Source organism: Elephas maximus, chromosome 20, assembly GCF_024166365.1.
Source record: "Elephas maximus indicus isolate mEleMax1 chromosome 20, mEleMax1 primary haplotype, whole genome shotgun sequence".
In the NCBI taxonomy this organism is placed as follows: domain Eukaryota; kingdom Metazoa; phylum Chordata; class Mammalia; order Proboscidea; family Elephantidae; genus Elephas; species Elephas maximus.
In genome coordinates, this window is record NC_064838.1 from 70,420,159 (window position 1) to 70,446,979 (window position 26,821).

Below are 26,821 nucleotides of genomic sequence, written 5' to 3' on the forward strand. Positions count from 1 at the left end.
AGATGCAGTTGTTTCAGGCTTCCCTCGGGGTGCTCGTATTGGTTTCTTAGGTCTCACATGACACATTGCCACAACTTGGTGGCTTACAACAACAAAAATTTATTCTCATACATTTCTGGAGCCAGAAGTCCAAAATCAAGGTATCGTTAGGGTCACATTCCCTTTGGAGGCTCTAGGGGAGAATTCTTTCTCTGTACTGTCCAGTCTTCAGTGGCAGCCGACATTCCTTGAGTTATGGCTGTACCACTCCGATCTCCAACCATGGTCTTGTTGCTTCCTCCTGTGAAAGACTGTCTCAAATTTCCCTCTGCCTTTCTCTTAAAAGAACATTTGTTACTGGAGGTGAAGTTTATGTAGCAAATTAGGTTCCTCTTTAACAATTTTTATAAGAATTGTTCTGTACCATTGGTTACAATTTTTACAATGTGTCTGCATTCTCACTATTTCCATTTTGTTTGCTCTGTTTCCATTGATCTGGCTTCCCTTCCCTTCCTTGCCATCTCATCTCTGTTTTTGGGTAAGTGTTGATGGTTTGGTCTCATATAGTTAATTTTTTAAGGGATTCCATTACTCATGGGCGATAATGTTTATGTTATAAGCCCATCTGTTACCTGGCTGAAAGGTGACCTGCAGAAATAGCTTCAATTCCAAGTTCAAATGGTATCTTAGAGCAAAAGTCTTGGGGGTTCCTCTAGTCTCTTTTTGTCCAGTAGGTCTGGCCTCTTTCAGGAATTTGAGTTTTGTTCTACATTTTTCTCCCATTCTATCTTGGGCCTTCTATTGTGTCCCTGGTTAGACAAGTTGGAAGTGGTAGCCAGGCACCATCTAGTTCTTCTGGTTTCAGGTTTGAAGAGGTTGTAGTTTGTGTAGGCTGTGTGGACACGTTTCTTCTTTAAGCCTTTGATTTTTTGTCTTAGTTATCCAGTGCTACTATATAAGAGAAATACCACAAGTGGGTGGCTTTGACAAAGAGAAATTTATCTTCTCACAGTCTAGTAGGCTGCAAGTCCAAATTCAGGGCGTCATCTCCAGGGGAAGGCTTTCCCTCTCTGTCAGCTCTGGAGGGAGGTCTGTGTCATCAGTCTTCCCCTGGTCAAGGAGCTTCTCTGAGCAGGAACCCTAGGTCCAAAGGACGCGCTCTGCTCCTGTTGCTGCTTTCTTGGTGGTATGAGATCCCCATGTCTCTCTACTCACTTCTCTCTTTTATACAAAAAAAGAAATTAGCTTAAGATACTATCTAACCTTGTAGATCTCATCAATATAACTGCCACTAATCCATCTCATTAACATCATAGTGATAAGATTTACAAGGCATAGGAAAATCACATCGGGTGACAAAATGGTGGACAATCACACAATACTGGGAATCATGCATGGCATAGCCAAGTTGACAGATATTTGGGGGGGACATAATTCAATCTATGACAATTTCCTTCATTCTCTTTTGCTCCGTATGAGTATTGACCAATAGTTGTATCTTAGATGGCTGCTTGAAAGCTTTTAAGACCCCAGATGTTACTCACAGAAGTAGGATACAGAACATTATCTTTGTGAACTAGGCTATGCCAACTGACTAAGTTGTCCCCTGAGACTATGGTCCCTAGCCTTTGACTCAATAAACCAACCTTGTGAGTTGTTTCGATATGTTTAGGAAGCCTCTGTAACTGTGCCCCTATGTGATTTATTATATATATGCAGCACACACATATGTGTGTATACTTATGCCTACAGACGCTTCTATCCACGTACATGCATTTATTCACATATGTCTTCCTATATGCATATATGCATCCTCATCTTCCTGTGTAACCACATGCATATTTTTGGATGTTTCTATTGTTGTTGCAAAATTGTATATATTATAGGATTTAACAAAATTGTCCTTTTTTTCTCATGTACTTCTTAGTGTCTTTATTTACCTTGGTAAAGGTGTGATTTCACCCATATTTGTGATTGCCTTCCTCATCACCAAAAGTAACAAGTGTCTACTATCTGGAAAGTGATTCTCCCTTCCTCTCCCTCCCATCCCTGGTAACCATCAGAGAACTTTGCTTTCTGTGTGTGTATCTCTTCTTGACTTTTTATAATAGTGGGAGCATACTGTATTTGTCTTTTTATGATTGACTTATTTCACTCAGCATAATGTCCTCCAGATTTATCCACGTTATGTTTCGTGGACTCCTCATAGTTCTTTATAGCTGTGTAGTATTTCATTGTATGTATGCACCACAAATTGTTTATCCATTCATCCATTGATGGGCACTTGGTTGTTTCCATCTTTTTTCTGTTGCGACTAAGGCTGCTATGAACATGGGTGTGCATATGTCTATTCATGTCACTGCTCTTATAGCTCTAGGGTATATACCTAGGAGTGGGATTGCTGGGTCATAATGCACCCAGACTCTTTATAGGCTGAGACCCTTCCCTGACAAGCACAAATCTTAAGATTCAATGAGTAAACTTATTCCCCACCAACTTGGGAGCATCCACAAATACTTAACAGTACAATTAAGATATACCTATATGGATTTATCCATTTAATCCCTAAAATAGCTACTGATCTATTGCAAACTTATCTCACTTAATTTTTACAACAGTCTTATAAAATAGTATCATTATGACATTTTACAGGTGAGGAAGCAATAGCATAGCAAATAAGACCTGTGCTGTCCAAGAGAGTAGCCAGTAGACGCACATGCTATTTAAATGAAAATGAAAAGAAATCAGTCAGTTCTCAGGGACACTAACCACGTCTCAAGTGTTCGGTGGTACATTTCCATCACTGCACAAAGTTCTATTGGACAGTGCTGGAGACTCTAGGTCAGGATTTCTCAATGGTGGCCCATCTGGGACAGAAAGTTCTTTGCTCGGGGGAGCAGGGCTGTTCTGTGCATTGTAGGATATTTACCAGCGTCTCTGCTCTACCACAGTGGTGCACATACCGCATTCTCCCTTGGGATAAGGAACAAAATTATCCCTAGCTGAGGACAACTGCTCCAGATGCAACCTAGGTTCATAGGCTGGTAGGAACTTGAGTAAGTTGCTTTAAGAAGGTTAAGAAGAAAAACATGATTTTCTAGGGTTTTTTTTGAGAGTCAAATACTGTAAAGAAAGCACTTGGTAGATAATCAAAGCTCACTAAATGGTTTTTAGGACTATAGTGTCCTGACGCCCCCAGTTAACTGAGGGATATCTAGATTAGCTGATGTGGCAACTTGAAGTCTAGAAAGCAAGACTTCTGCTTATTGTTCTATTATCCTACCGTGAACTTGGGCTTCCATGTTTAAATAAATAGAGGGCTGAAGATAATGATAGGTTTGAATGATGCATTTATACAAAGCCTAGGGACTTGGAAACTCTTTAAACACCTCTAGCTAAATCCCAAAAACCATCCTCGTGGCTCATGGCCCAAATTTGTCAGGGTGACCTTGAGAGTGTGAGAAACAATGAGCAATCAGTTACTGAGGAAGGTTTTTTATTTCTCTATTAAAAACAGAATCAAACATTTAGATCAGTTATAGTGAAAATGATTAAACTGTCAGTAAATAAACTGAAACTTCGACCTCAAATGTCTAAATAGGCATTTGGCCCTGTGACTGCACCCGGTTCAGACTACCAAGTTAGTAGGATGGAAAGATAACCATCATCTATATATTCTTATTCTTATGATTTTCCATGGTTTATAAGATTACTCTGAATATAACTTTCTGAACATAAAATTATCATTAGATTTTTTGACCCGTAAGAATAATTCCTCAAGATTTAAAACTAATGTGTTAAAGAAGAGAGTAGAAGTAGAAGGAGCTTATTTGTTTTTTTTTTTTTTTTGGTTTCCACATATATTTCCATGACTGATAACTGACAGGCCATCTCTCTAGTATAAACAGAGTTCAAGTTCATCATTTAGAAAATAAGCTGGTCACTTGTCATGCTTTACAGTGTATCAGATCCTAGGTTAAGAATTCAGCATTATCTCATTAACGTCATTTAAACTTCACAACAATAACATGAAGTGGTTATTATTTCCTCCCATTCTGAAGATGAGAAAGCTGAGGCTGAGAGGTTTTAGATCACTTAGTAAAGGGTGAAGCCGGGTTTCAAACTCAGGTCTGCAAAGCTTTTGGTTACTTGCCGTACTATAGCTGCTGATCAATAATGAAGAAGATACCCACTGTGGCATGTTATAAATCCACAACTACCACCCCCACATACCAGTGGGGTCACTCACTGTGTGCGAACAAGGAGGGATTGGTGAGTGTCATCTCTTATGGTCTGAGTGTCTTTGCCATGTTAACTTATTAAACCAGATTATGATTAAGTCATCTTTCATACCTCACTGCACAAAATTTTTTTTTCTTAAAACAAGCCAATCAACCAAAATCTCTCAGAAAATTTTAATTTAAGCTTACAGTTATTTCATGTTTCTTGTTAATCAGAGACAAATTCTGACCAGTCATTTTAAAAAGGGAAGCATTTTCTAAAGCAATTGATCAAACCAGCCCAATACCATCAGGCACAAGATAAAAAAGAAAAAATATATTAAAAATGATCTCAAAGAAAGAACTCAATGATTTAGAATTACTGAAGAGATAATTCTGAATTAATAAAATGCCTTAAAGTATAGGTTAAAATAAACAAGTAGTTTTTTTTTTTTTTTTTTTGATATTTGACAGATGAATGAATCAGAGTGTGGAAAGAGAAAAAGGTATAAACTGGGCAATAATAGAAAGAACCACATAGACTCTCATCGGACCTATTTTACTGAACATGAAAGGGTTATTTGACATAGTTTTTCATTTGCTTATAGACCAAAGTGCTACTACAGTCCTGGAGAAAAAAATTCTCCTTGTAAGCTGGTAAACATTCCGCTTGTAATCTTTTTATGCTGTATTTTCTTGGCAAGCTCGTTACATATATCCTAAAAGTAGTATTCCACAGACTCTAACTAAATAACTACAAATTTTGAAATGATGGGTATGAAATTCACGAAGCCTTTTAATATATAGTCAAAGTCTTAAATACATAACTTTAAAAGGACAAGCAAGTATGATTACTTCTATGTATTTGAACTATTCATGTTTTGTTCCATCAGATCTGTCACTCCTCTCATACCAACAGCATGGGAAAGGTAATTCTAATTTGGTGTGCTAGTACTTATTTTTGGGCCCTGGTGGCAAAGTGGTTAAGAGCTCAGGCTGCTAACCAAAAGGTCGGCAGTTCAAATCCACCAGCTGCTCCTTGGAAACCCTATAGGGCAGTTCTACTCTGTCCTATATGGTGGCTATGAGTTGAAATCAACTCGATGGCACACAACAACAACTACTTATTTTTGGCTTGGGACAGTGTTTAGTCTGTGTAAAAGAAATGGCCATCTGACTCATTCAAAACAGGTGAACTAGACAACAAATGATAATAAATAATCTTGAGGAAGAAAAAATACACGGAAATTAATTTGAATGCATTAGTTATCTATTGCTCCTAAAAATTACCCTAAAACTTAGGTGCTTAAGACAGCAAACATGTATTATCTACCTTTCTGCGGGTCAGAGATCTGGGAGTGATCTAGCTGAATGGTTCTGGCTTAAGGCATCTCATGAGGCTACAATCAAGGCATCATCAGGGAGTAGTCATTTGAGGCACAATTGAGGCAGAAGGAATGGATTCAAATCTTATTCCTGTGACCGGTTGTTGGTTGGAGGCTTTAGTTCTATGCCATGTGAACATTTTCATAGCACAGCTCATAGCATGGCAGCTGGCATTCGCAGCATGAGCAATCTAACAGACAGAAAGAATAAGAGAGAGAGAGAGAGACAGGCTCTAAGATGGAAGCCATTGTCTTTTTCCAACCTAACTTTGGAAGTGACAGTCCATCACTTCTGCCAAATTCTCTTCATTAGAACTGAATTAATAAGTCTGGCATGTGCTCAAGAAAGGAGTGCACAAGGGCATGGGTACCAAGATGAAAGGATAACTGGGGACCATCTCAGAGGCTGCCTACCACAATGGGCTTCGTATATGCTGACATCTACTTTCTATGGATGACCTAGAAGAAGTCAGGTCTGAAAAGCATGGCCTGTGGACACCAAAAGGAGAAATAACTATTGTGGATTATAAGAATCGACTGTATTTAGCCAAAATCACAGTTAACCTTAGTCGGTATATTAGGGTGATCCAGGTGAAATGATTATTTTTGTAGGTCAAAACGTGTATTGTTTCTCCGTGGTAGAGTGTGTTCTGATGTGGATGCAGAGCTTAGGGAAGGGGAAAATATATTGGAAGAAATCCTTGAGGCCACGACTCACAGACACCTTATGGACCAAGGAGAAGTTTGGTGTACATTCCTTGCCTAGAACAGTCCTCAATGAGAAGCAGCTTTTCTGCACCCATCACATTAAAAACAAAGTTCTATTATGATAAGATCAGTCTTCTCTCCTATCCTTTGAGGGTTCATCATTGAGAAACATGATTAGAAGTAGGCCTTGCTTTGACAGTACCAAGAACAAAAGAGATATTCTTCCCCTTTCAAAAAAGAAAAGAAGTCAGCTTAATCAAATTTCTAATGGTTTATCTTCTTTACACGCTGTGTCGTCATTTTAAAGGCCTGAAGTTTTTCACTTCTGGATTTCTTTTCCCAAAGAGGTGTGTGTTCCTCACATTCTACAGCCTGACAGTGTTTAAATATAGAAAGTTGAATACCTTTTTAAATGAGAACAGATGGGCAGCTCTGTTTATCTTCACTTGGCTTCATCATTATGCCCTAAACATGTGGGTGGGATTTTTAATACCAAGTTCATAATGGTGACAAGTAGGATTTACTGGATCATACTTCTGTGACTGTATATTGTGTTTAGCCTCCCCCTGGTGTGGAGCCCAAGCTAAGTGTTTCTTTTTGTTTGTTTGTTTTTAATCATTGCTCCTGTTCCTTTATTGCCAACATGTCTCAGACATTGGAGTCAGGTGTCTGAAAATGAGAACCAAATAGAGTTTTCCTCTTGCCTTCAGAGTGTAGCTAGTGGTAAAATTTGTTTAACCTCTTGTTCACTTGCTGAAATGTACTTTAAAGAAAAAAAGCAAATAGAGTCACAGGCATCTCTCCGTTTCTTGTTTTTACAAATGTTTATGTGTAGAAAGTTTCAGAATTCTTGAGCTAATTAATTGTAAGTTATTTGATCGTGTAGACTATTGCTGTATCTTCAAAAGGGACCCACTAGGGAAGGCATGTGGTAAGGATCATATTCTCTGATGATGTCTGTGGATATGTTTGACTGATTTCCCTCTTGGACGATAAAGTCTGATGTCTTCATGGAATCCCTGGTGAGAGAGATTCAGAAATTAAACACCGTGACTATTCAGCAACCCTGCCTGGAAGTTTACCTCCAAGCGACTCAATCACCTTCTCTGCGTATTTCCTTAAAGAAGCCATTGTTAAACAAAGAAAGCACTTTTAATAGAAAAAAAGAAAAAGAAAGCAATTTTTTTTAAATAGAAAAAAGTAAGTAGCAATACTGTGTAGAACAATATCTTGAAATATTAAAATTTAATGCGCTTCAAAAAACTTTTCACCCTAGCAAGGCTACTGTTAGAGATCAATTTTTTTTGTAATGGCATCTCTCTGCTTGCAGGCACATTGCAATAGAGTTTTCAGAGAACACGGGGCCAAGACAGGAGTGAGCTGCACAAGTCTATTTTGTTCTTCTTCACTTTGTGTCAGAAGAGAGAAGCCCGAGTCATAAAAGGTTCCATCCAAAATTGTTGTTGTTGCTGTTAGGTGCCATCAAGCTGTTTCCGACTCATAGTGACCCTGTGTACCACAGAATGAAACACTACCTGGTCCTGCACCATCCTGAAGTTCATCGTTATGTCTGAGCCCATTGTTGCAGCCACTGTGTCAGTCCATCTCATTGAGGGGCTTCCTCTTTTTCACTGACCCTCTACTTTACCAAGCATGATGTCCTTCTCCAGGAACTGACCCTGCTGATAACATGTCCAAAGTATGTGAGGTGAAGTCTCACCATCCTTGCTTCTAAGAAGCATTCTGGCTGTACTTCTTCCAAGACAGATTTCTTCATTCTTTTAGCAGTCCATGGTATATTCAATATTCTTCTTTAACACCACAAATCAAATTGTGGAAGATTCAATAATTGGGATAGAAATAATAATCTAACAACGTAATAGGCAATCTCAAAGACTAATAAGGAAATTATTTAGATTACTAAACGTTTACATATTTCATTAAAAAAAAAGAAAGAGTTGAAACTGGAGCCAGTACTAGGGGCTGTCAACCATTTCATTAAACAAATCACCTTAAATGGAGCTCCTTGTAGTAATTCAATTACTAAGCCACACTGGATCAAGTTCAAAGCCGGGTCTTATACAAACTTCTTCCCTATAACAAATGGTGGGCAATGAGGTTTCCCACCTATAGGCTAAGCATAATATATCAATTAACTAGAATTCAATTAACTAGAGCTGTCAATACTAATGAATGTATAAAAATAATAACCAAAAGGGAACAGTTGCTTTCACGTTGGTTCTGACTCCTGGTGACCCCATGTGTGTCAGAGCAGAATTGTGCTCCATAGGGTTTTAAATAGGGTTTTCAGTGGTTGATTTTTCCAAACTAGATCACTGGGCCTTTCTTCTGAGGCACCTCTGGTAGACTCAAACTTCCAAACTTTAGGTTAGCAGCTGAGCACATCAACTGTTTGTACTTCCCAGGGCCTCCATAAAAGTGATACATTACATGTATTTAGCATTTTGGGGTTTAGGAATCATTTCTCACAAGTCTCAGTACCCCAGCCTCTGGAGGATTTTGGGGGAAGTGAAAAAACTGGTCTGTAAAATTCAGAGCTGAGAATGGAGCTCAAGTCTTTTGCCAGTTGTAAGGAAGACTCTGTAGTTAAACACACCTGGTTTTTCATTTTGACTCCAATAGTTACTGGTTTTTTTTTTTTTAACTTACTAGCTGAGTAAACTTGTTTAAGTCACTTAAATTTTCTGAGCCTAGTTTCTTTGCCTTTAATAGGGGGGAAATGCTCCCACCAACTCAGTGTGGTGAGCATTAAAAGAGATCATTCCTTTAAAGTACTAAACACATTGTCTGACTCAGAATAAGAGCCTAACAAACCTCAGCTGTACAGAGAAAGAAAATGAGATGATAACATGAAGTTCATTTCAAAAAACATACCCCAGCCTATTCAAAAGGCAACTGGAACTAATGCCTGTTCAGTTCAACCTCCAATCTCCAAAAATGTAAATTATATTGATAATTCAAGTGGAAAACGATGAGTTATAGACATAATATGATGTGTGAAATCAAAAGAAAGATATGATCCACCACGATTACTTCACTATGATTGCTGAGGGAGGTGAACAGACCCCTGAAAAAGCTTCTGAACAGCAGTGCACGAAACACCGATTGCTAGTTAGCCCTCAGTTACTTAAAAAAATCAGTGGATGTTTTGGATCATATCAATTCCACATGTTTACATAAACCTTTTTAAGCACAAGAGCCTTCAAAATAATTAAAAGAGTGAAATTTCAAGACTATTTGAAAGTAATCAGGATTCCCTTTTTAACTTTCTTTTTCTGGATCCTCTAGTGTGGTTCACAGCAAAGTTTACTTGACCTTCCGGCAAAAGCTTCCGTTTATTTGGGGGAGTAAGAAAGACGGGAAGATTCAGGAAATCACAAAGCCACAGAAGCTGCCAGGGACTGGCAAAGGGACTCCAAACTCAGAGAGCCACTGTGCCTTAAGCCCACTTCAGAGACAGGCTGCTTGGCAAATGTGGGGTGAAACATGACAGTTTGCCAGCAAGTTTCAGTACAAAGGAGTCCCCAGGTGGTGCAAACCAAAAGGTTGGAGGTTTGAGTCCACCTACAGGTGCCTTGGAAGAAAGGTGTATTTCTGAAACATCAACAGTTTGAAACCCTGGGAAGCCCAGTTCTACTCTGACACACGTGGAGTCACCATGAGCCGGAGCCAACTCAACAGCAGCTGGTATTGTTTGTGGTTCAGTCCAAAGCGAGCCAAGTGACCTGCTTCGGACGGTGACTCTCAGGGGGCATGGGAAGGAAGGATTCCGTCAATGGAGCTGTTCAAAGCCCTCGGGAGTTAGCAGCAAGGGGCTTTTAATTTAAGGGAGGGAAGTAAATGCCCGCGACAGCTAGAAACACATAAGCGGTACAATTTTCCAAGATACCATCAACTTGTCAGTCACCTTCTGAGGAAGGCATATCAGGGACAAATAGAGTCTTCCCATTTTTTTTTTTTTTTTTTAAATCTGCATCATTTCGTAAACAGCTCTTCCAAAACCACATATTTTGCTTGTTTTAAGGACCCAGGAGCTCATTTCCTTTCAGTGAGAGAGGGCTCTTTGGGAACTTCATTGGTAGCTGATTAAAACCTAGTGATCCGCTTAATCCCAGAATCGCCTCACCAGAAGCCCTTCCCAATCGTTGATAACATTAAAGTTCTTCATTTATGACCAGTTTACACTGGGGTGTCTGCAATAAAGAAAAGGGATGGACCCATTGTCAAGGGCGTTTCTCCTGACATTCACCCCCGAGCCCTGCGGGAGGACACGTCAGCTCCCTGCGTCCACAGCTGCACATGCGTCCAACCTGACGGCAGTGCCCGGAGACCGTGTCCTCAGTCCTCCAAGGAGTCATCAGTTTGATCTGAGAGCTGGAAGGGAGCCACCACCAGGCAACAGTCTGTGACCAAATCAGGCCCTTCCTTCTCCTCGCAGCAGAGAAAGGAAAGTAAGACTGACAAGGAAAATGTTGGAGAGACAAAAGTGTTAAGAAAAATTACCTCAAACTTGAGAATAAGGCAAAAAGATCTCTGGAAGCCTTTTCCAAGTCACACAAACTATTCTAACTAGCCTGAGGTCTTTTGATGCCTGAGGTCTATTGATGCCTGAGGTCTATGCTTTCCAACACAGTAGCCACATGTGGCTCTTTAGAGTTAAATCTGAATTAATTAAAATTAAACAATGTTAAAAATGCATTTCTTCAGTCACTGCAGCCACATTTGAAGCGCTTGATGGCTAGTGGCAACACGGATGGTGCATCTGCACCATTGCAGAAAGTTCACTGGACAGGCAGCTTTGGTTGCCTCAAAATTCACTATTAATTAGAGCCCAGACTCTATAGAATTAGATGTTAACTGGTATAAGATTGATAAACTGCAAATGATTTTTGTCCCCTAGAGATGCAAGTAACTTTTGTCCAGAAGAAAAGATCTCCCCACTGGTTACAATCTTACTGCTCTGAAGGAAAGCAGCCAGTTTTGTACTTAACTTTGCAACCTTATTCCAGCGTCTTTTAAACGGCTAGATCCATCAGTTTCTTACATCCTCCTCGGAGCCAGCTTTGTCATCCTGCTGGGTCCCTTATTGCTGAGTTAAAGAAAGCCTTGACATGTGCTCACTATGTATTCGGAAGAACGTTATGTTTCTAACTTTTTCAAAATTATTTTCTGACAAAGGGACTGGACAGATGCACCCGGAGGGATTTGATTTAAATAGCATTTAAATTAAATGTCAGGTGGAAAGTTCTCTTGGCAAAGTTTATGTAAGTGCTTCTCAGCTTTTCCAGCAGCACAACAGTTTGGCATAGAGATTAGGAGCCCAGGCTTTGAAGACCTGGGTCAAGCCATGGGGGCTACTTCCAGGATAATACACGAGAAGATAGAAGTAAAAACAAAACAGAAGGGAAAGGGTAAGGGAGGGTGGATGGAAACTTTTCCCTTTTTACTCTCTATAATTCTGCATGGTTTGATTTTTTTTTTTTTAGTAAGGGGCACATAAAACCACACTATTAAAAAAAATAAAACTAAAAGAAAAGTTGCATTTGACAAGGGGGCAATTTACTATAATGGTTAAAAGGGTTTTGGCACCACACAGACCAAGGTTTGAGTCCGCGCCCCACTGCTTACTAGCTGTGTGGCTTTGGGTAAGTAATCCAGTTTTTCTGAGCCTCGGCTTCTTCATCTGTAAAATAGAGGTCATAACAGCTAGGTCGTAGGGCCCATAGTAAGGCCTCAACAGATCATAATAGCTAGGTTGTAGGGCACATAGTAAGGCCTCAACAGATCATAACAGCTAGGTCGTAGGGCACATAGTAAGGACTCAACAGATCATAACAGCTAGGTTGTAGGGCACATAGTAAGGACTCGACATAACGTTAGCTCTTCCTGTTTTAGCTCTAGGGAATCAGAGTGTTCCCTACAGTGACCCAATGAAAAAGCAGATTTTAGAGCTTCTCATTTGAACTTGAAGTCGTTGGGGATTCTGCATTCTTCTTCATAGTTTATTTTATTTTCACCTGAACATAATTTTCTCCCAAATTCTTCCAGTAAAGATGTGCCACATTTATCTCGACTGCTAGTTCTTGGTAAACTTGCTGTACCACAGGAGTACATACATCTCAGGTGGGAAAACCAGGCATCTGTGAAGATCTTATGCTGTGGGTCCAATTGCCCTGAAGACTCATAGACAAAACATTTTACACCTAGTTTTAGCAGAGTCTGAGGAATCAAGAGTGTCAGACAACACACACACACTTACACCAACATACACATACCACCACCACCACCCAACAATCCCCAAACACTACCCAATATCTTAACTGGAACCTGAAATTTGGACAATCTTTCCTGGTAAAGGAAAGGAAGAAAGAACATTAACTCCACACATGACACAGTCAAATCCCCCCATCCTAACTTTTTTTTTTTTCATTTTATCTTCCTTCTAGCAAAATACATACATTTGAAGAAATTTACCTGTGGGAATATAGAGAACTCCTGAGAGAGGAAACCTATGAGCAAACACCTCAGATCCAAAGGACCAATCTTAAGAGGGTCAAAACCCAAAGCAACCCAGAGAGTCTCTCTGGGCGCATGGCATGTACCCAAGGCTCTGCTGCCCTGCCCACATGGTATATCACAGCGTGGGCTATTGCTGTATGTGCCTGTGAATTTCTCAGGGAGAAATTACATGAGGAGAGAGAGATGGATGTTAAAACTTTTGACCTCATGTATTTGTTAGGTCTAATTCAGCTGCAAGTGATAAAAACCCAACCCAAATTAGTTCAAGGAAAAAAAAAATTACTCTCATAACTCAGAGACCCAGGCTCAACTGATCTGACTTGACGTCTCTCTGCGTGCTGGGGTTCAAAGATGTCAACAGTGTTCTACCCCTATTTCTATCTTTTGAGGTGGCTCTCTCTCCTTGCAGGGAATATACACACTCCACATAGTTAGCTACCTAACAGAAAGCACTCACCCTATATCTATGTCTATGCAGACTTGTACTTCACTAAAGACACTAATTGGTCTACCCTGAAACACACCCTTAACACTCAGCCAGTCCCCACAAGCAGGGTGACTGAATACTTGACTTGGCGAGCCTGGGTCACATGACCACACCTGGGGCAGGTAGTTGAGATTATGCATACCTGAACAGAGGGGACTGAGCAGGATTTCTAGAGGCTGAGGGAGGGCTTGCACCCCAAAAGGATATCAAGCAGTGAAAAACACATTGTTCCCAAGAGAAATGAAAACATGCCCCCCACAAAAACTTGTACAGGAATGTTTATAGCTGTGTTATTCATAATAGCCAAAAAGTGGAAACAACCCAAATGTCTGTTAATTTATGAGTGGGTAAACAAAATGCGGTGTACCTGTAAATGGAATATTATTCAGCTGTAAAAAGGAATGAAGTACTGAATCATGCCACAACATGGACAAGCCTTGAAAACATTATGCTAAATGAAAGAAGCCAGTCACAAAAGACCATGTAGTGTACAATTCCATTTATACGAAATGTCCAGAATAGGCAAGTCCGCAGAGACAGAAAGCAGATAGTGGTTGACAGGGGCTGGTGGAAAGAAGCAATGGAGATTGACTACTAGTGGGTATAGGATTTCTTTTTGGGGTGATGAAAGTGTTCTAAAAGTAGACAGTGGTGATGATCATACAACTATGTGAATTACACTAAAAACCACTGAACCATATATTTTTAAAGGGCAAATTTTACGTTATGTAAATTATATCTCAATAAAATAAAATACTTGGTGGCTACATCACTAACATCTTCAGAGTGTCAAGTGATGGGAATGTGTAGGGCTGGTACTGCCACCAGATGGAACACCATCTTGGTGTGGTGAGAATTCATGATAATTACGTTTCTTGTTGTTAGGTGCCGTCTTAGTCATCTAGTGCTGCTATAACAGGTATATCACAGGTGGATGGCTTTAACAAAGAGAAATTTATTTTCTCACACTCTAGTAGGCTAGAAGTCCAAATTCAGGGCATCGGCTCCAGAGGCAAGCTTTCTCTCACCATCGGCCTTTCATCAATCTTCCCCCAGATTAGGAGATTCTCCATGCAGGGACCCTGGGTCCAAAGGACACCCTCTGCTCCCGGCACTGTTTCCTTGGAACTATGAGGTCCCCAAATCTCTGCCTGCTTCCCTTTCCCTTTATCACTTGTTAGATAAAAGGTAGCGCAGGCCACACCACAGGGAAACTCCCTTCACATTGGTTCAAGGAAGTGACCTTAGTAAGGGTATTACAATCCCACTCTAAGCCTCTTTGGCATTAAATTACAATCACAAAATGGAGGATAACCACACAATGCTGGTTAGAAACACCCTGACTTCTCGCTTTCCCATCCTCTGACTTTCCTGTCAGTGTTAATCTCTAGTTGAACCCAACTTTTGAAGCTAGCTGGCCAAGGAGTCCCAGTGATACACCTACAGGGGTCAGCTTCCTAGGGCACAGAGAAAGGAGAACAATAACTCCAGGAGAAGAGAGAGAGAGAATGTTGATATTGTTAGCTGCTGTTGAGCTGGCTCCAATTCAGAGCAACTCCAAGTACAACAGAAATGCTGCCAGGTTCTTTGCCATTTTCACAATCTTCGTTGCAGACTCTGTGTATTTTGAGTGCCTTCCAACCTAGGGGGCACATCCTCCAGCACTATATTGGGGAATATTCTGTTGTGATCCACAGGGTTTTCATTGGCTAATTTTTGGAAGTAGACTGTCAGGCTTTGCTTCCTAGTCTCTCTTATTCTGGAAGCTCCACTGAAACCTGTCTACCATGGGTGACCTTGCTGGTATTTGAAATAACAGCGGCACAGCTTCCAGCATCATGGCAAACATACAAGCCACCACAGTACGACAAACTGACAGATGGGTGGTGGAGACAGAACAAACCAAACCCATTGCCACTGAGTCGATTTTAACTCATGAATCTATAGGACAGAGTAGAACTGCCCCATAGGGTTTTGGAGGCTGTAATCTTTACAGAAGCAGATTGCCACATCTTTCTTCTGTGGAGCTGGTGGGTTAGCAGCCGAGCACTTAACCACTGTGCCACCAGGGCTCCTTGGAGACTGAATAGCCAAGTTTAAGAACTTGGGGTCAAATACATAGTAAATATGCCTGTTCACTCCTGAGGTTGAAATTCGGTATGTACAGGAGGCCCCTATGATCCTCAGGCTCTCCTTCTGGCACCCTCTCCCCTTCATTAACAGACGCTACCATTAAAACAACAACGTAACCAAGTCAGAGGATATGCAAAGACAACTAGTGCTACTTAAAGTCCCAGCTCTTTGAAGAGCAGTAAAGCCTGTTGCTCACAGAGGCAAATTAGTCATTTCAAATGTGCTCTCTGAATATCAACAGACCACCCGAATGCTTACTTTTTTTAGTCCGCTCCTTCCTAGTAAATTCCAAAGGAACACGTTTGCTTTGGGAGAAGGGGGAGCGTTCATGCACGTAAATTGTCTACCTTAAGGGCCAGTTCCACATTAAAACAATATTAATTATTCATTTAGCAAAGGAGAAAAATTTACCTATCCTAGTTGGGTGGGAGAAAACCCCTAGGGTAATATTCTTTTCAGCAAACCTGCCACTAAGCCAAATAGCATCCCAAACACCCTTTTTCATTTTATCTCTCTTCATGGAAATGAGAGAAGGCTTCAGAAAGAAAAGCAAATGAATGCTTTACAGTGACACGTGCTTCAGAGGTTGGTGGAGCAAGTTCTCTTGGATGAGGAGGTCGGACGCAGATTTCAGAGCTGAAAACTGTGGACGGAAAACCCTTTGCCTCTGGCTCTTTAATAAAGCTCAGAGTTTGGAAAAAGTCAGTAAGGTTTGCTCCAAGCCTGGAATTTCGGGGTCTGGCAGAGGAGGACCCTCTGAGGAGGTGTCTAACACCTGGCTGAGTTTCCAAGTCCCTCTACCCCACCCCCAGGGACTTTCTGGAAGCAGAACAATCATTGTCCACACTCAGCTCACAGTAGTCCACTAAGAGAAAAGTCTATTTTCCTGCCAACTGGAGAACTTCGGATTTTCAACAGCAGGCTGAAGATGTCCCAGGGCCACAAGGAAGAAGAGTATCCAAAGAATACATTTTCGTTTGCTAGAAAAAAACACCTTGTTCGTTCAATCAGAACAAAGTTGAGGATCTGAATCATTCTCTTCCTCTATTGGTCTATGCAAAATTGGACTCGCTGTACCTTAGGAATAATGAGGACTCATAGCTATCAAATAATTTCTGTTGTTGTTCTGGCTTAATGGACTGGAAGATTTGATGGCTAGCCTATTTTCCTCTGTGTGGTACAAATGGTCAAAGCACTCGGCTGCTACTGGAAAGGTTGAAGCCTCAAGTCCACCTCAGAAGAAAGGCCTAGGAATCTTTTTTGAAAAATCAGTTCTACTCAGACACACATGGGGTTGCCATGAGTCAAAATCAATGCAGCAGCAACAGTTTTTGGCGTGTGTGAGCTAGACATGGCTGAGAGTGCAGCTTGTCAGTGTTGGAGAGTAGCGGCCATCTGCCTGGAATGACCCGGGAAGCACTAGGGAGGCCACTGACCTACAGAGACTTTCCCTGCCAGCTGTTTGTGTGTCTGCAATCCAAGCTTTATGGCTTAGTCCTTTGGGTCTTTCAGGTGACCCATATTTAAGTGCAAATACTAGAAAAATACTCTGGGATGTGTTGGGGTTCTTGACAGATTTGAGAGAGATGGTACCAGGCAGTGGGGTTTTCCCACGACTTGAAAACAGAGGGTTGAAAGGGCGCTGGGTATACTTTCTCCTACTTTGTAACTTTTCCTAGAGTTTATCGCTGCGACCCAAATATCTTTCAAAGGAGAGAGCTTAATGTTTAGCTGTGTGGGAGGCAGAGCTAGATGGCAGAATAGACAGATGCTTCTGGCAAGACCTCTTTACAACAAAGACCCGAAAAAAACAGTGAAACGAGCATATTTGTGACAAGCTGGGAGCCCTGAGCATCAAAGGCAAGCTTAGACAATGAACTGAGGGGCAGAGGGAAGAAGAGACTGTTCAGAAGTGGAGAGGAGTTACCGGACCTGAATCGCGGGGACCGCTCAGGAACCATTCCTGGAGTGGCAGCGGTGGCGGTGGCGGGCTGATACTAGCATTCGGCGGCAGTTTCCTCACGGAGAAGCAGCCAGCCACACAGCCTACTCACACTTCCAGAACCTGGGGAGAACTGAGCTCTTGGCAAAAGCTAAGTACTTGCATATTTTACAGCACCCCCACCCACCACCACCACCAAGCCTGCTTCAGCAGCTGAATTCCTGGGCCTGAGATAGACCCTGGTAAGCAAGTAGAGCCATCTTTCTGGCCTTGGGGAAGGAAAAAAATTGCAACTGGGGGGAAAAGAAAATTTGCTAGCTCCATCAACCAGGGGAGCTCAGCACAGAAGCAGCTCCTGTCCAGGCATAAACTGCCCATGGACCTTGACACCTTTCCCTTCTGCATGGACCTGTGTGGGCCTATATTGGGAGAATAGGCCCTTGTTGGCAAACTCCAACCATTTCAGCGGTGCGGTGGAGAGGTGGGTGTTTGACGTTTGATGTTTGACGTTGCTTTCCCTATTAAACAAGGTCCTCACCTACCCACATCAGGGACCTAAGGACTGGTAGCTCCACTCAGGTCACCCAGCCACCTGAGACAGGGATCCAAAGATAACTGCTACCTCCCAGTCTTACAACCAAAAACTTTGGTTGCCCATGGTCTGTCTGCAGAACCCACCCACCAGCACGCTTTAGAGAACAGAGACACATTTTCCTCAGAGACACGTGGGGGTCAGCTCTCAGCCCCCTGCCTTGTTCAGAGTGTGATCCCCTGCTGCAATCAGATACCGGTATATACACCAATCACCTCTGCCCCTCTAAGGCTGTAGGACAGAGCCTGTACCACACAGTTGATGATCAGCTATCTGGAAAATTGAGCTGAATTCATACAAGAAAACTGAATGGACTAGACTGATATAAATGATAACAGCTCTAGCCAGCTGGGGACAGGACACCAGAGCTCCAAAGGTGAAAATAATCAAGCTAGCTCACTCAAGCAACCCATAGGGGTATACCAAAACAAAACGAAGCAAGCAGCTACGACACAGTAAGCAAGCATAAACTAATACAATAACTTATAGATAGCTTGGAGACAACAGTCAATATCAAGTCACATAAAGGAACAGACCATGATCACCTCAACAGGGTCTCGAAAAAAGAATCCAGGGATCTTTTAGATGAAAGTGCATTCCTGGAATTACCAGATGCAGAATACAAAAGTTTAATATACAGAACCTTTCAAGACATCAGGAAGGAAATGAGGCAATACGCAGAACAAGCCAAGGAAAACACAGAGAAAGCAACTGAAGAACTCAGAAAGATTATTCAGGAACATAATGAAAAGTTTAATAAAAAAACTAATTATAATGAAAAGTTTAATAAGCTGGAAAAATCCATAGACAGACTGCAATCAGAAATTCAGAATATTAACAGTAAAATTACAGAATTAGACAACTGAATAGAAAGTCAGAGGAGCAGAATTGAGCAAGTAGAAGCTAGAATTTCTGAACTTGAAGATACATCACTTGGCACTAATATATTTGAAGAAAAATCAGATAAAAGAAATTAAAAATATGAAGAAAACTTAAGAATCATGTGGGACTCTGTCAAGAGAAATAACCTACGAGTGATTGGAATACCAGAACAGGGAGTGATAACAGAAAATACAGAGAAAATTGTTGAAGATTTGTTGGCAGAAAACTTCCCGGATATCGTGAAAGATGAGAAGATATCTACCCAAAATGCTCATTGAACTCCACATAAGGTAGATCTTAAAAGAAAGTCACCAAGACATATTCTAATCAAACTTGCCAAAACCAAAGATAAAGAGAATTGTAAGAGCAGCGAGGGTTAAACAAAAAGTCACTACAAAGGAGAGCCAATAAGAATAAGTTCGGACTACTCGGCAGAAACCATGCAGGCAAGAAGGCAATGGGATGACATATTGAAAAAATTGAAGGAAAAAATTGCCTGCCAAGAATCATACATCCATCAAAACCGTCTCTTAAATATGAAGGTGAAATTAAGATGCTTCCAGATAAACACAAGTTGAGGGAATTCATAAAAACCAAACCAAAACTACAAAAAATACTAAAGGGAGTTCTTTAGTTAGAAAATCAATAATATCAGGTATCGACCCAAGACTAGAACACTGGGCAGAGCAGCCAGAAGTCAACCCAGACAGGAAATCCAAACAAACAAAGCAAGATTATATATATATATACACATGAGCCCAAAACAGGGTAACAGCGATGTTATTATATAAAAGAAGACAACATTAAAAAAATAAAGAGGGACTAAGAAATGTCATCATACACCTTCCATATGGAGAGGAAGATATGGCGATACAAAGAAATAAATGCTAGGTTTAAATTTAGAAAAATAGGGGTAAATAATAAGACGACTACAAAGGAGACAAACTATCCTACTCATCAAAATAAAATACAAGGGAAAAATGCAGATTCAGCAGAAACAAAATCAACAACAACAAATATGAGGAAAGGACAATATATAAAGATAATCTACTCAGCACATAAAATCAAGTGGGAAAAAGAAACGGTCAACACATAAAAAAAGACATCAAAATGATGGCACTAAATTCATAAAAATTACCCTGAATGTAAATGGACTAAATGTACCAATAAAGAGACAGAGAGTGGCAGAATGGATTAAAAAAACAAGATCCATCTATATGCTGCCTACAAGAGATACACCTTAGACTTAGAGACACAAACAAACTAAAACTCAAAGGATGGAAAAAAATATATCAAGCAAACAACAATCAAAAAAGAGCAGGAGTGGCAATATTAATTTCTGATAAAATAAACTTTAAAGTTAAATCCGTCAGACAGGATAAGGAAGGACACTATATTAAAGGGACAATACACCAAGAAGATATAACCATATTAAATATTTATGTACCCAATGACAGGGCTGTGAGATACTTAAACTCTATCAGCATTGAAAAGTGCGATAGAGACTCCACAATACTAGTAGGAGACTTCAACACACCACTTTCGGTGAAGGACACGACATCCAGAAAGAAGCTCAGTAAGGACACGGAAGATCTAAATGCCGCAATCAACCAACTTGACCTCATAGCCATATACAGAACACTCCACCCAACAGCAACCAAGTATACTTTCTTTTCTAGTGCGCATGGAACATTCTCTAGAATAGACCACATATTAGGTCATAAAGCAAGCCTTAGCAGAATCCAAAACATTGAAATATTACAAAGCATCTTCTCTGACCATAAGGCCATAAAAGTGGAAATCAATAATAGGAAAAGCAGGGAAAAGAAATCAAACACTTGGAAACTGAACAATACCCTGCTCAAAAAAGACTGGATTATAGAAGACATTAAGGATGGAATAAAGAAATTCAGAGAATCCAATGAGAATGAAAACACTTCCTATCAGAACCTTTGGGACACAGCAAAAGTGGTGCTCAGAGGTCAATTTATGTTAATAAATGCACACATCCACAAAGAAGAAAGGGCCAAAATCAAAGAATTATCCCTACAGCTTGAACAAATAGAAAAAGAGCAACAAAAGAAACCCATAGGTGCTAGAAGAAAATAAACAATAAAAATTAGAGCTGAACTAAATGAAATAGAAAACAGAAAAACAATTCCAAGAATTAACAAGACCAAAAGCTGGTTTTTGGAAAAAATCAAAAAAATTGATAAACCACTGGCCAAACTGACGAAAGACAGGAGAGGAAGCAAATAACCCAAATAAGAAATGAGATGGGCGATATTACAACAGACCCAACTGAAATTAAAAAAGAATCATATCAGATTACTATGAAAAACTATACTCAAACAAACTTGAAAACCTAAAAGAAATGGATGAATTCCTAGAAACACACTACCTACCTAAACTAACACAAACAGGGGTAGAACAACTAAATAGACCCATAACAAAAGAAGAGATTGAAAAGGTAATCAAAAAACTCCTAACAAAAAAAAGCCCTGGTCTGAATGGCTTCACTGCAGAGTTCATCAAACTTTCAGAGAAGAGGTAACACCACTACTACTAAAGGTATTTCAGAGCATAGAAAAGGACGGACTACTACCAAACTCCTATGAAGCCACCATATCCCTGATACCAAAACCAGGTAAAGACACCACAAGAAAAGAAAATTATAGACCTATATCCTTCATGAATGTAGATGGAAAAATCCTCAACAAAATTCTAGCCAATAGAATTCAACAACATATCAAAAAAATAATTCACCATGACCAAGTGGGATTCATACCAGGGATGCAGGGATAGTTCAACATTAGAAAACCAATGTAATCCACCACATAAATAAAACAAAAGACAAGAATCACATGATCTTATCAATTGATGCAGAAAAGACATTTGACAAAGTTCAACACTCATTCATGATAAAAACTCTTGGCAAAATAGGAATAGAAGGAAAATTCCTCAACATAATAAAGGGCATTTATACAAAGCCAACAGCCAACATCACCCGAAATGAAGAGAGCCTGAAAACATTCCCACTGAGATCAGGAACCAGACAAGAATGCCCTTTATCACCACTCTTATTCAACATTGTGTTGGAGGTCCTAGCCAGAGCAGTTAGGCTCTAAAGGGCATCCAGATTGGCAAGGAAGAAGTGAAAGTATCTGTATTTGCAGATGACTTGATCTTATATACAGAAAACCCTAAGGAATCCTCCAGAAAACTACTGAAACTAATAGAAGAGTTCAGCAGAGTATCGGGATACAAGAGAAACATACAAAAATCAGTTGGATTCCTCTACACCAACAAAAAGAACATCGAAGAGGAAACTATCAAATCAATGCCATTTACAGTAGCCCCCAAGAAGATAAAATACTTAGGAATAAATCTTACTAGAGATGTAAAAGACTTATACAAAGAAAACTACAGTACACTTCTGCAAGAAACCAAAAGAGACTTACATAAGTGGAAAAACATACCTTGCTCATGGATAGGAAGACTTAACATTATAAAAATGTCTATTCTACGAAAAGCAATCTATACATTTAATGCAATTCCGATCCAAATCCTAACGACATTCTTTAATGAGATTGAGAAACAAATCACCCACTTCTTATGGAAGGGAAAAAGGCCCTGGATAAATAAGGCATTACTGAAAAAGAAGAACAAAGTGGGAGGCCTCACTCTACCTGATTTTAGAACCTATTATACCGCCACAGTAGTCAAAACAGCCTGGTACTGGTACAACAACAGATACATGGACCAATGGAACAGAATTGAGAATTCAGACATAAATCCATCCACATATGAGCAGCTGATATTTGACAAAGGCCCCAAAACAGTTAAATGGGGAAAAGACAGTCTTTTTAACAAATGTGCTGGCATAAGTGGATATCCATCTGGAAAAAAATGAAACAAGACCCATACCTCCCTCCATGCACAAAAACTAACTCAAAATGGATCAAAGACCTAAATATAAAATCTAAAATGTTAAAGGTCATGGAAGAAAAAATAGGCACAATATTAGGAGCCCTATTTTTAACACATAACGTAAACAGTAAACGAAACATTATAAAGAATGTAGAAGAAAAACTAGATAACTGGGAGCTCCTAAAAATCAAACACCTATGCTCATCCAAAGACTTCACCAAAAGAGTAAAAAGATTACCTACAGACTGGGAAAAAGTTTTTAGCTACAACATTTCTGATCAGCGCCTGGTCTCTAAAATCAACATGATACTGCAAATACTCAACTGCAAAAAGACTAATAACCCCATTAAAAAATGGGCAAAAGATATGAAGAGACACTTCACTAAAGAAGACATTCAGGTAGCTAACAGATATATGAGGAAATGTTCATGATCACTAGCCATTAGAGAAATGCAGATCAAAACTACAATGAGATTTGATCTCACTCCAACAAGGCTGGCATTAATGCAAAAAACACAAAAGAATAAATGTTGGAGAGGCTGTGGAGAGATTGGAACACTTCTACACTGCTGGTGGGAATGTCAAATGGTACAACCACTTTGGAAATTGATTTGGCGCTTCCTTAAAAAGCTAGAAATAGAACTACCATACGATCCAGCAATCCTACTCCTTGGAATATATCCTAGAGAAATAAGAGCCTTTACACAAACAGATATATGCACACCCATGTTTATTGTAGCAGTGCTTACAATAGCAAAAAGATGGAAGCAACCAAGGTGCCTATCAACAGATGACTGGATCAATAAATTATGCTATATTCACACAATGGAATACTAGGCATCGATTAAGAATAGTGAGGAATCTGAAACATTTCATAACATGGAGGAATCTGGAAGGCATTATGCTGAGCGAAATGAGTCAGTTGCAAAAGGACAAATATTGTATAAGACCACTATTATAAGAACCTGAGAAATACTTTAAAGTGAGAAGAAAACATTCTTTCATGGTTATGTGAGGGGGGGTGGGAAGGAGGGTGAGAGAGGGCCATTCACTAATTCGATAGTAGAGAAGAACTGCTTTAGGTGAAGGGAAAGACAGCACACAATACAGGAGAGGTCAACACAATTGGACTAAACCAAAAACAGCGAAGTTTCCTGAATAAACTGAATGCTTCCAAGGCCAGTATAGCAGGGGCAGGGGTCTGGGGACCATGGTTTCAGGGGACATCTAAGTCAATTGGCATAATAAAATCTATTAACAAAACATTCTGCATCTCACTTTCATGAGTGGCGTCTGGGGTCTTAAACGCTAGGAGGCAGCCATCTAAGATTCATCAATTGCTCTCAACCCACCTGGATCAAAGGGGAATGAAGAACACCAAGGGCACAAGGTGATCACGAGCCCAAGAAACAGAAAGGGCCACATGAACCAGAGACTACATCATCCTGAGACCAGAAAAACTAGATGGTGCCCGGCTACAACCGATGACTGCCCTGACAGGGAACAAAATAGAGAACCTCTGAGGGAGCAGGAGAGCAGTGGGATGCAGACCCCAAATTCTCATAAGACCAGACTTAATGGTCTGACTGAAACTAGAAGGACCCCGGTGGTCATGGCCCCCAGACCTTCTGTTTTCCCAGGACAGGAACCATTCCTGAAGCCAACTCTTCAGACATGGATTGGACTGGACAATGGGTTGGAGAGGGATGCTGGTGAGCAGTGAGCTTCTTGGATCCGGTGGACACTTGAGACTATGTTGGGATCTCCTGCCTGGAGGGGAGATGAGAGGGTGGAGGGGGTTAGAAGCTGGCGAAAAGGACCCGAAAAGAGAGAGCGGAGGGAGAGAGTGGGCTGTCTTATTAGGGGGAGAGTAATCGGAAGTGAGTAGCAAGGTGTATATGGGTTTTTGTGTGAGAGACTGACTTGATTTGTAAACTTTCACTTAAAGCACAATAAAAATTATTTAAAAAAAAAAAAGTTTAGCTGTGTGTCCTTTGGCAAGGCCCTTCAATTTTCTAAGCCTGAGTTTTACCATCAGTAAAATGGGGCAATAATACTTTATTAAAGCTTACAAGAATCACATCAGATAATTTATATAAAGTTCCTAAGACGGGGCTTAGGATATAGAAGGTGTTCAGTAAGTGGAATGTAAGGATGGCAGTGGTGATGATGCCAATCCTATTTGTTTACCTACTACGAGATAAACAAGGAAGAACATTTAAATGTGTGCAGAGAAGGGAAAATAAGGAGGAAGCAGATGGCTGAAATCTTTCAATGGCAGCTGGTTCTCTGCCTTATGCTTTGACTGCTTCTGTCCCTTGCTGGGAAAGAGGAGGCTTTATAAAGGAAGAAAGGTTGCTTTCTGTAGAGCTGATTCAACTCAGTGGAGAGAGGTAGACACAGGGGAAACCATAAATAGACACAGCTGTCTGATTGTTCAGGTCTGTCCCTGGGGGAATATTTACTTAGCTCCAAGGAAACAGTTTTACTTTACAGATTCTGATTTTAAAATTTCTCGTACCTAAATGACAACATTTCCTCTCTCCAACTACCTGTTTTGTAACTTAAATAAAGTTACCTTGTAGACAGGGTTTCCTGTGGCTACCAGCCTGCCAAGAATTAACTAGCCTGCCATGGGCACACCACATTGTATCACGTAGTGATGGGACAGTAGTCAGGAAGATACTGGAAAACAAAACAGAACAAAAAGTAGTGGATTTTGCATTATATTGAGGCATAATTTGATAACAGTTCTGGTTTGTCCACCAAAAGGGTTTTCAATGGAAGGAAAATGATGCAGAGAAGGGTTTACCGTAGTCTCATGAAAAGAATGGAAATGCCATTTCACTACTGTTAAGTGGTAAAAATAATTTCAGAAGCGGACTTTCTTTATTTGTCTACCTGATGGCTCAGTTTTCTGGTGGTGTGCTGAAAAAAAAAAAAAAACAAGAAAGAAAACCTGTTACGTTAAACAAGTAATGTGTGTTCACCGTGAACATCTATGAAATATCCATAAAGAAAGTAAGGCAAGAGAAGAAACAGGTGTGCAACTGAACTCTGATGTTAAAAAATTTAAAATTTTACAGTTACCATTAGGACATTGAGATTTGTTGACATTTTCATTTACTCAAATCCCAGCTGTAGGGGCAACACCCTTCTTTCAAGTTCAATGCCACACTTTGTCACTCAGGCCCTGATGCAACATTTTGGGGTCACTATGTTTTAGAGGGAAACCCTGGTGGCATAGTGGTTAAGTGCTATGGCTGCTAACCAAAGGGTTGGCAGTTTGAATCCGCCAGGCGCTCCTTGGAAATTCTATGGGGCAGTTCTACTCTAACTTATAGGATTGCTATGAGTCGGAATCGACTTGATGGTTTGGTTTTTTTTTTTTTTTTTTTTTTATGTTTTAGAGTTTTGTGAAAAGGGTTCTGTATTCTTCAGGCCCAGGATGTGAGGCTGGGCCAGGGGCAGCTTCATATCTACACTCATGTCCTCGTATCTATCCACCTGTGAATATTGTTTCAAGGTCCACCTTATAGACTTCTTCTCTCCACTCAAGTCCAAATGAAGGCATTCTCGGCTCCCTTGAGACATGTTAGAAATTCTTTTAGGTTTATCAAGGATCCTGATGTACGTGGATGTCCAGGGTTGCCAACACCACACCCATATCTCATTAGAATAGAAATTGCTGTGTACTCTTTATATACAAAGACCAGAAATCACTGTTTACTCTCTGTGTACAAAGACCAGTGACTTTCCAGCCAATAATCCCAACTTGGTCAGCTGCTGTGAAAGTTAACGCCAGCCTTGGCTAGTAACCTGAGGCCGAAGTCACCAGCAACTTCACTCTCCAGCCTGGTAATGAATGCACAAAACCAGGTAAATGTAAGTATCTTCTCAAAAGAGTTTTGAAGTTGCTTGCACATAGGAAGAGCGTTTTACTCCTATTGTGTCAGCACCATTATTAACAGCACCCTCTTCACCCTCAAGTGTGTCCCTATTTCAATGATAAAGTTTCTGTTC